General features: G+C 41.6%; 1 pseudogene; it reads left to right on the forward strand.

Moving 5' to 3' along the window:
* Window positions 1–7,761: 7,761 nt before the first annotated feature.
* Window positions 7,762–9,081, forward strand: LOC102818061 (annotated as a pseudogene).
* Window positions 9,082–10,027: the final 946 nt, after the last annotated feature.

The raw sequence follows: 10,027 nt of genomic DNA on the forward strand, positions 1-10,027 counted from the left end.
AAAGTATGAGTCAAGTGTGTATAAAATATACATAGTAAAGAGAGGCTGGAAGACCAGCTAAAAACCACATTAAAGGTAGTAAATGTTCTTGCCGGGCTTGTTCTGACATGTCTGATGGATCTAATCATAATGTTGATCATACATCAGTTTCTAATAACTTTCGACTTTGTAATAAAGTCAGCAAAATGAGCTAGAAAATAAGTCATTTTAAATGAAAAAGTAAGTACTTAATTTCTATTTCTACTGAAATTTATCATGATGAATGTTCATCATGCAAAAGTATTTGCTAATATTTGCCATCTTTCATGAAAAATATTGACACTTTCATGGGTCTTGAAAACAGAAGGAAAAGCAGAAAAAACAAAGTTCGTATGTTACCTACTGAAGTATAACTTCACATGGAGATCAAGTAAGCGTTCTAAATTAATTTTACTCTTTTTCTCTTGAACAGCTAGAGGATACTAATTCTGTTAAAGATGCAGTCAATAAAAAATTAGTTAATTTCAATTATAGTTCAATTTTCGATCTGATTCAATTTTCCATCCAAAATAAATCTTTAAAGTGATCATTTTATTGAAGCTGGAGCCTTTATTACAAATGTTGTTGCAAATTCTGTTAAAATGCCCAGCATTAAAGGTAATATGTTTCATTTCTGTGTTTGTCATAAATGTTTACATTGGATTGTTCATGTTAAGTTGTTGTTAGGTGACATCAATTCAGTGCAGACTATAAGGAACCCTATGTGCAACAGAATACAACACTGCCCAGCCCTGCACCTGTCTCACAATCATTGCTAATGTTCAGCCCACTGTTTCAACCACCGTGTCAGTCCATCTCACTAAGAGGCTTTCTCTTTTTTGCTGACTCCTTACTTTATCAAGCATGATGTCCTTCAAGGAACTGGTTCCTCCTAATAACACGTCCACAGTGTGTATGTCATCCTCATTTTAAGGATTCGTCTGCTTGTATTTCTTCCAGGACAGAGTTCCTCATTCTTCTGGCAGATTATGGAATATTCAAAATTCTTCACTGAACCATGATTGAAATGCATTAATTCTTCTTCAGTCTTCCTTATTCGTTGTCCAGGTTTTACACGAATACAAGGTGATTGAAAATCCCTTGACTTGAGTGAGGCACATCTTCGTCCCCAAAGTGACATCTTTACTTTTTATAGTATTTGTTGAATGTAATATATCATTTAATTTCTTCATTGTTATTTGAATTACCCCACCACTTGTCTGTCTGTTTGTTGCAATGTGGTGTTTTGAAGGTTTAAAATACTACATAACTGTAAGAATATTAAAACACATAAGAAGTAGAACATTATGATAATTAAGATTTTATGTCAACTTGACTGGGCCAGGATTCTCAGTGGATTGGCAGTTAATACGTAGTAATCCCCTCATGATGAGCTCTGTATCTGTCATCCCCATGATGAGATCTGCTATGAGCAAGCAATCAATTTCAAGGACATTTCCTCGGGGGTGTGCCCTGCTTCCAATATAGTGGATATTTGGGCAAAGACTGCTTTTTTCTGGGTCTGCATCTTGCATCTGACACATCATCTGACCTTTGTATCTTTGGACTTGAATCATCATCAGTGTCCTTCCATCTTACCTGATGACCTTGAATTTATTCATTTCAGCAGTCAGAAACCTGCCATCTTAATCTGCTGATCTTGAATTCATCAGTTCCTGGAGCTACATGAGTCAGGAGAAGCCTCTAGCCTGACGTCTGACCCAGGGACTTGGGACTTGCCTGCCTCTAGAACTGTGTGAACCACTTCCTTAATACAAACCTATTTCTATATGTATGTATGTGGTCCTGGTATGGTGCTATAGCATACATACTGGACTGCTAACTGCAAGGTCACCTGTTATAGTCCACCAGTTGCTCCTCTGAAACACCATACGGGGTTGCCATAAATCAGAATAGACTTGATGACACTTAACAACAACAACAACAACAACAAATATATGTATATATATAAACGTCACTAGTTTTGCTTCTCTAGAGAGCCCAGCCTAGGACAAATGGAGAACATGGAGAAATATCTTTCATCTTGAATGTTTGTTAAAAATGCATTCCCTTACTCCACCTTCAAAAAGACCGTTAATTTCCTTCCATTAGATAATCTAGGTTAAACCTCAAGAATCTGGGACTTTAAATGAATTGCAAAGAGATACTCCATTATTCTTATTTATAAATGAAAGGGGGAGGGTTCAAGTGTCAGACACATTTTAAGACCAGGTGATCCTGAAGGATCTCTTTTTATTCAGAAATTCTTTGATTCGATTTGTGATGAAGTGAGAGTAGAAGGATTATCAGGGAGTTGAATGCATGAAACCACCAATACCATTTCAACTCATGGTGACCCCCATGTGTGTCAGAATAGAACTGTGCTCTACAGGGTTCCCAAAGGCTGATTTCTTTTCTTTTTTTTTTTTTTAGAAATACCTTCCTTGCCATACCTTTCTTCCCAGGTACCTCTGGGAGGACTGCAATCTCCAATCTTTCAGTTGGGATTCTTGAATGCATGAAGAGATAAAAGATTCTGCTGGAAGAAGGAGTAGAGAGGAAAAGACCAGAGCTGCCAAAGGTAACTAACCTTTTTTCAAATAAACCATATTAGGCAAATGCTTGGCTCTTAGAAATATGATATACTAATGCAAATGAGTGAATTACTAATTGCCTCCTTCCACTATTATTTTCTCTCATCTTTACCTTCTGAGAGCACCACTAAAGCAGGCCAGATTATAGCACTGAAAAATGAAGGGGGAGAAAAAAAGCATTATTTTCCCTAGAGTAAGGAGTACAGAACTTAATACAAAAGCCTCAGTTTGGGGGGTTGTATTTTTTCCCTCCCCTTCCACCAAGCATTCACATATTCATGTTCTTTAAAAAGTCACCTCTGAGAATTGATTATTTGATTCTTTCCAGTTCCACTGATGCTGAAAGCAAACAAAGATATTTTAAACAAGCAGAGAGTTGTGCTGATAGCCAGATGCCGAGGGATTTATGGTATTTTTCTGACCATCTTTAATACTGAGACTTCAGTGTTAAGGTCCCTTTATTGTTAATCCTGAAAGTATTTTAAAAATCATGCAGGCTCAAGGAGGTACACAACGGGCTTAGTTACAATTGCCACGTCATGTGCAGTCTTATTACCACTTACATTGCAATGGGAATTTCATCCACCAGTCTTAAAAGCCCTATTGGTAATCTTTGGTGACATAGTTATCTTAGAGTAGAGATCTCTTTAGGATCAAATTTACATAACAGAATGAATACTGCATGCCTTTTCCAATTTAATCTGAAGTGGACCATGAGAGGGCAGTATATTCATGGCTAGCTTTCTAGAGGCAGAGCCCCCTGTAAGAATGGCTCAGAAAATCCATTCTAATTCCATTTTCTTACAAAAAGGAGAAATATAAATTTTTCATATGTACATTCCTGGATTTATTTATTCATGTATTTGATAAATATTTATCAAGCATATACTACATTTCAAGGAATTATGAAAACGAAGGAGGATGCATCTGCAAGCAAAATAGACAGGTTCCTTGCCCTTGTGGATTTTACAAACATCACAGAGAGAAATATATCATAACAAATTGTGATAATTTGCCAATAGAATATAATTAAAGGAATAAGGAAAACGTTGACTTGATATTAGCTCAGTCATTACCCATATGCTATCCTATATGGCAAAAAACAAGAGCATCTACTTGAATAAATTCAGGTAAAGAATTGTCTTGAATGTGACCTATGCATTAGCAACTATTGTAGATAGACTAGAATCATGGGGAAATCCCTGATTTGGAGCATTATATTCTGTTTAGGGACATAGATCTTTAACAAGAAAGCACATGATAATGAAATTTAAAAGGGTAATAAGTATTAGAGAGAAAATGAAGTATGTCAGGGGGATAGAGAATGATGAAGAGAGGGAGGCGTTGATAAAAATGGACCAGACAAGGCCTCTTTGGGGAGATATCATTGGCACAGAAATTTGAATGAAGTGACACCAGGTTTCTGGCAATGTGCATGAGATGAGATGAGAGCATAAAAGTCTTAGGCTGGCCTGAGATATCAGTGTTAGAGAAATCTCCTGAAACCCAGTGGGGCTGGAATTAAGTGAGGAGGAGGAGCAGAGAGGAGAAGAGTCCAGAGGGGCAGGCATCACAAACAAGGTAAGACTTTCACATTTATTCTACATGTGAGGAAAAATTTGGAAGACTTTTGGTTTAAGAATATCTCATTTATATAAGCTAAACTATGACTTTGACTGCTCTATAGTACAGCAGGAGAAGCAATTCATTTTTCTAGGTCAACCACGTAAAAGTACTGACTTGCTGTGAGTGGGAAAGAGCTCAGATTTGGGATATATGTTTTATGGTAATGTCTAAAGGAATTGTCAGTGGATTGCGATGTGCAGGATAGAAGGCCAAGGGCTGATACCTAAGTTTTTAGCCTAAACAACTGGCTGAAGGATGATCTTATTAACTGAGATGGTGGGTGCAAGGATAGTGTGAAAATCTGTGGTGTAGAGACTCCGGAATGCGATTTTGCACTCAAGCAACTGAGTCTCCAGCTGGAATCTCAGACAACTGTCATTGCTGATTCCATTCTGCATGTATGCCACATTTCTCGAATCGGCCATCATCCACCCAGAAACTCTACTACTTACAATCTTATTATATTTCTAGATTATGGTTGCTATCTCATTTTTCTCAAATTACTATTTGACATCTTTCTTCTCAAACTTGCAGACACCTTCTCTATTCCTTCCTTCAATGATCATTTGCCTCCTATATTTGAGAAAATAAGAGCAATCTATGAAGATAAGTTCCTCACATTATCAGCAATCTCCATCTTACCAAACTCTATGTTCACATCATTTGCTCATGGTCTTCAAGTTTCACCACAATATTCCCTCACACAATCCTGCCTTAAACAACACTCTTGTTATCTCTATCTTCTGTGAGGAGTCTGTTTTCTGGTTTTTATTTCCTACAGTGGTCACTTGTTTGCAGTCACTCGTTTGCTAGGGTTTACTGGTATCTTAACTTAATAATTTCCAACACTTCGTCCTACAATTTCTTCTACTCTGCTTCCTCTCTACCTATGATTTTACCAATGACTCATCAATAATCCCTATTATTACTGTTGTTAGATGCGGACGCATCAGTTCCAAATCATAAGTGTATAGGATTTCTGAGGCTGTGAATTAAGGGAACAGCAAGCCTCATCTTTCTCCTGCAGAACAGCTGGTGGGTTTGAACTGCTGACCTTGTGGTTTGCAGTCCGGTACTTATCCTATAGTGCTGCACCAGGAATCCTTAATATATAATGTTGCTGTTGTTAAGTGCCAACGAGTCAGTTGTGACTCATAGCAACCCTGTATAGGGTTTCCAAGGAGCAGCTGCCATTTTCACAATGAACATACCCAAAATAGGGCCTCACCATCCTCCTCCTCCTTCTAACCAAGGGTCACTTCTATCCAACTAATGGTTCAAATTAAAAACTCAGCAGTCATTTTGACTTCCTTCACTCTCCCATTCCAATTCAATAGCATATTCTGTTATATTGTCCAAATCTATCTACTTCTTTCTCTACCACTAACACTAACATCCAAGTCACCTTTCTCTTCCACTTGGACTAAGAAAGTGCCTCCAAACTTTCCCTTATTAACACTTTTTAATTTATTTTTCAGGTAGCAGCCTGTGGACTATAAATTCCCCTATGCAAATCAAGTATCATATTATACTTTAAAACCTTGGGTGTCTTTCTATCTATCTCACTTTTAGCATAAAATTTGTACTCTGGTACTTCCTACATCAGCATCTCTTTCATACAACCCCACTACACTCACTCTGCTGTGGAGCTGGGCTGGTTATTAAGCTGCAATCTCACAACAGAAACTGGGGCTCTTTCAAAACATGTCTGCTTTAGAAGCTGGCTTCCAGTTAGGTTTTGAAAACTGTTGATGAGCAACAGATTTCTTCCTGTCTTTTGTGTTTCACATTTTAATATTAAATTTCATCTGATATTTTCAATTTTATAAGAAAAATATGACGTTTCAAAGAACAGATCAACTCAGAACACCTTAAACAAAAGTCTCAGCCTCTTATAATTCAGAAGAAAATTGAGCGTACCGCATACATAATTGAAGACAGAAAGTCATAATCAATCAATAACTGGATTAAATCATAATTATTGTTGTTGTTGTTATGTGCAGTGGAGTTGGTTCCGACTCACAGCGACCCTGTACAGGGTTTCTGAGGCTGTAAATCTTTACGGGAGCAGAAAGCCTCATCTTTCTCCTGCAGAACAGCTGGTAGTTTCCAACTGCTGACCTTGTGGTTCATAGCCACCACAGCTCCAAATCATAATTATAGCAGTTTATATTATTCATCAAAAATCATCTTGGCAATTTTCCCTGAAAATAGGAGGAGCTTTTGGCTTATAGGCAGTGGGAGCAGGAAGATCATCAAAGATAATAGCTTTGAGTCAATAAAATTTTTTAAAATCCTATTTTCAATATTAAGCTTGGTGAGTCGATTCTAACTCATAGTGACCCTATGTAGGGTTCCTGAGGAGCAGCTGGTGGGTTTGAACCAATGACCTTAAGGTTCAAACTAACCTTGCAGTCTACTGCAGCACCACACCAGGACTCCATTTTCAATACGTGTTTCTGTTAAGTTTCCGAGGAGCAGCTAGTGGGTTTGAACTGTGGACCTTGTGGTTTGCAGCCCACCAGCTGGTCCTCAGAAACCCTATCAAGGGTCGCTATGGGTCGGAACTGACTTAATGGCACTTAACAACAACATACGTTGGTGCAGCAGTTAAACCGTGAACAACTAATGGAAATGTTGGTGGGTCAAGCCCACACAGGGGCATGTAGAAGACCTGGTGATCTGCTTCCGTAAAGAAGATTCCAGATTCAACCAAGAAAGCTCAAGCCCTATGGGACAGTTCTACACTCCTATACGGGGTCCCTGTGAGTAGGTATCAGCTCTACGGCATCCAAAAACGTGAACAGTAACGCAACATGTGTTAGACATAATACAAAATCCTGTGGCTAGCTAAGTGAAGTCACTTGCACTTTTTGTTTTGGAGGATTTTATAGTCTGGTGGCTGAGGCACACAGACAAATCAGAAGAGACACAAGATACACCATAATAATTGTTAAGTGTCGTGGATTCAGTTCTGACTCTGCATTGGGTTTTTGAGGAGAGGCTGGTGGGTTTGAACTGCCAAACCAGAGGTTCAAACTGACCTTTCAGCCCAGTGCTTATCTTACAGCAGCGCACCAGGACTCCAATGAAATGAATAGTATCTGTTTAAACTTATCATACTTAAAGGATTCTGTTCTTTGCCCTCTAAGATTCACACTCCACTCCTCCGCTGCTCTCATCATGGGAGATGATCTTTTTGGAGAGAAGCGGAACTGGGGTGGGGGTTGGGGTGCGTGACAGGAGACCGGAAGTGAATGGGTGGGACCGGAAGTGACTAGGGCGGTGTTTATGAGCAGGCTGATCGAGCTTTGTGCTGGATTTACTTTCTGCTCCTGAGAGACTTGTCGCTAACCGGTACCTTTTTCACTTGCTTTCTGGAGAACTTTGTGTAGAGGGTGACTTGTCTAGAGAACATTTCTGTGACTGAGTTAGAGCTGAGGTGTTGAGAGGCTGTGCCGGTCTCCAGAGCTACCCCATCATAGCCCTCACACCACCTTAAAAAGGCCGACGTTTCGCTAAGATGGCTGCCGCGGCCAATCCACCCAATGCTATCCAGACTCTTCAGGAGGAGGCGGTGTGCGCCATCTGTCTGGATTATTTCTCAGACCCGGTGTCCATCGACTGTGGGCACAACTTCTGCCGAGCGTGTGTAACCCAGCTGTGGGGCAAGGAGGAGGAGGAGGACGAGGATGAGGAGGACAGGGACGAGTTTGACGGAGACGAGGGGGATGGAGACGAGGAGGAAATGGAGGTTGTGGGGGCCACCACCAGGGAGTGGGCCACCGCCATGCTGGATGAAGAGTTTGTGGGCAACATGGATGAGGAGGTGGAGGAGGAGGAAGACGAGGGTCTGCTCTGGACCAATGACTTAGGTGGATCCAACTGGGGCACCATGGACTATGTGTGGGAGGAGGAGGAGGCATACCTGGACTATTACTTTGGGGACATGGATGAGGACCTGAGAGAGCTGAATGAGGAAGCGGAGTTAGAGGAGGACGAGGAAGACTACGATCTGCGTCGGCCTCTACCTCCAAGTCCACCGTCGCCTCCGCCTCCTGGCCCCAGGAAGCGCTTCACCTGCCCGCAGTGCCGAAAGAGCTTCTCCCAGCGGAGCTTTCGACCCAACTTGCAGCTGGCCAACATGGTCCAAGTGATCCGGCAGATGTGCCCAGCCTCTGGCCAAGGGAGCCGTGAGGACGAGCAGAATTGTCCCAAACACCAGGAAACCCTGAAACTCTACTGTGAAGTGGACGAAGAGGCCATCTGTGTCGTGTGTCGAGAATCCAGGAGTCACAGACAGCACAGCGTGGTGCCCTTAGACGAGGTGGTGCAGGAGTACAAGGAGAAACTGGACAACCACTTGGAACCACTGAGGAAGCACCTGGAAGTTGTGCAGAAAATGAAGGCCAAGGAGGAGAAACGGGTGATTGAGCTAAAGAGCCAGATAAAGACAGAGCTGGCATCGGTGGCCCATAAGTTTGAGCAGATGGCACGGTTTCTGGCCGAAGAGCAGGCAGAGTTGGAGTGGCGCCTCCGAGAGATGCATGAAACCCAGGTGGGGCAGGCCAAAACAGCGGCCTGTCGTCTCTCGGAGCAGGCTTCCCAGCTGAGTGGCCTCCTGGAGGAGGCTCAGGAACGACGCGAGCAAGGGGGCCTACGGATGCTTCAACACATCAAGGAGATTTTTGCTAAGTTTGAAGAAATACAGCTGCAGCCCCCAGAAGTCTGGTCCCCTGACCCATGCCAACCTCAAAGCTATGACTTCCTGATTGCGGCCATCCTAAGGAAAATGACCCGCAAGTTTTGTCACACGGACCACCATAACGACCCTCTGGCATAGAGGCATCAGGAGGTTGCTGACCATCCCCAAGAGCTTCTTGACTTACTGCAATGTACTTTGGGCCCAGAGTGTCCACTCTGGCAGGCACTATTGGAACCTAAAGACCTTTCCTAACCTCAAGCTTGACTTTATCTCACCTACTACATCTGTCCAACAGACAGACCAAAATTGAGTTATGAGAGATCTGGGGTGCTGACGTTGAGCCTTCTGGCCATTACACCATCCAATAAAGTATTTACTCTCTTTATCTTTTTTCCGGCACACAATCTAGGAACAAAACCTACTCCTCTGATCCCGCTGGGTCTACACTGCCAGTTCCTTTCCCTTTGTGCAGTAGAGATGCTTATATAACTGAATTCTCAGTGTTTCGCTTCTCTTTATACTTTCAGTTCCGTCCATGCCCCATCCTGATGGGGCATCAGTGGACAGGAATTTGGATGCTCATGAAAAGAACCTTGGGTATGCTTTACTTTTCTAGTAATCCCCTTGCCTTTTGTAACTTACCAACTTTTGCCCTCCATTAATGGCACTGTGTGGGTTAGGTTTTGGTGTATTAACCACAAGGTTGGTGGTTCAGACCCATTAGCAGCTGAAAGTTAAGGCTGCTCCGATAAAGTTTTACAGCTTCAGAAATTCTATATAGTTCTGCTATGAGTTGAAATGGGTTTGGTTTTTGTTTTGATATTATTGTTGTTAAGTGCCATCGGGTCAGTTTTTTTTTTTATATCTAAGGTCAATTTGTGTTCTAGGGGAAAGGAAGAGGTGGGCTGTGTTGTATTATTGAATAGACATTTATTTAACTCAAAAACACAACAACAAAAAAATTCTAGGTTCCTCTGTTCTCCTCATTGCTCTTCTCCTGGAAACAAATCTTTTTGCAGTGTTCCAGTAGGTTTTCCTTGCTCTTTGTCTTAGGGCTGAGCTCAGCCAATGGAAAGCACTAGCT

The sequence above is a fragment of the Chrysochloris asiatica genome, unplaced genomic scaffold (genome assembly GCF_000296735.1).
Source record: "Chrysochloris asiatica unplaced genomic scaffold, ChrAsi1.0 scaffold00007, whole genome shotgun sequence".
NCBI classification, from domain to species: Eukaryota; Metazoa; Chordata; class Mammalia; order Afrosoricida; family Chrysochloridae; genus Chrysochloris; species Chrysochloris asiatica.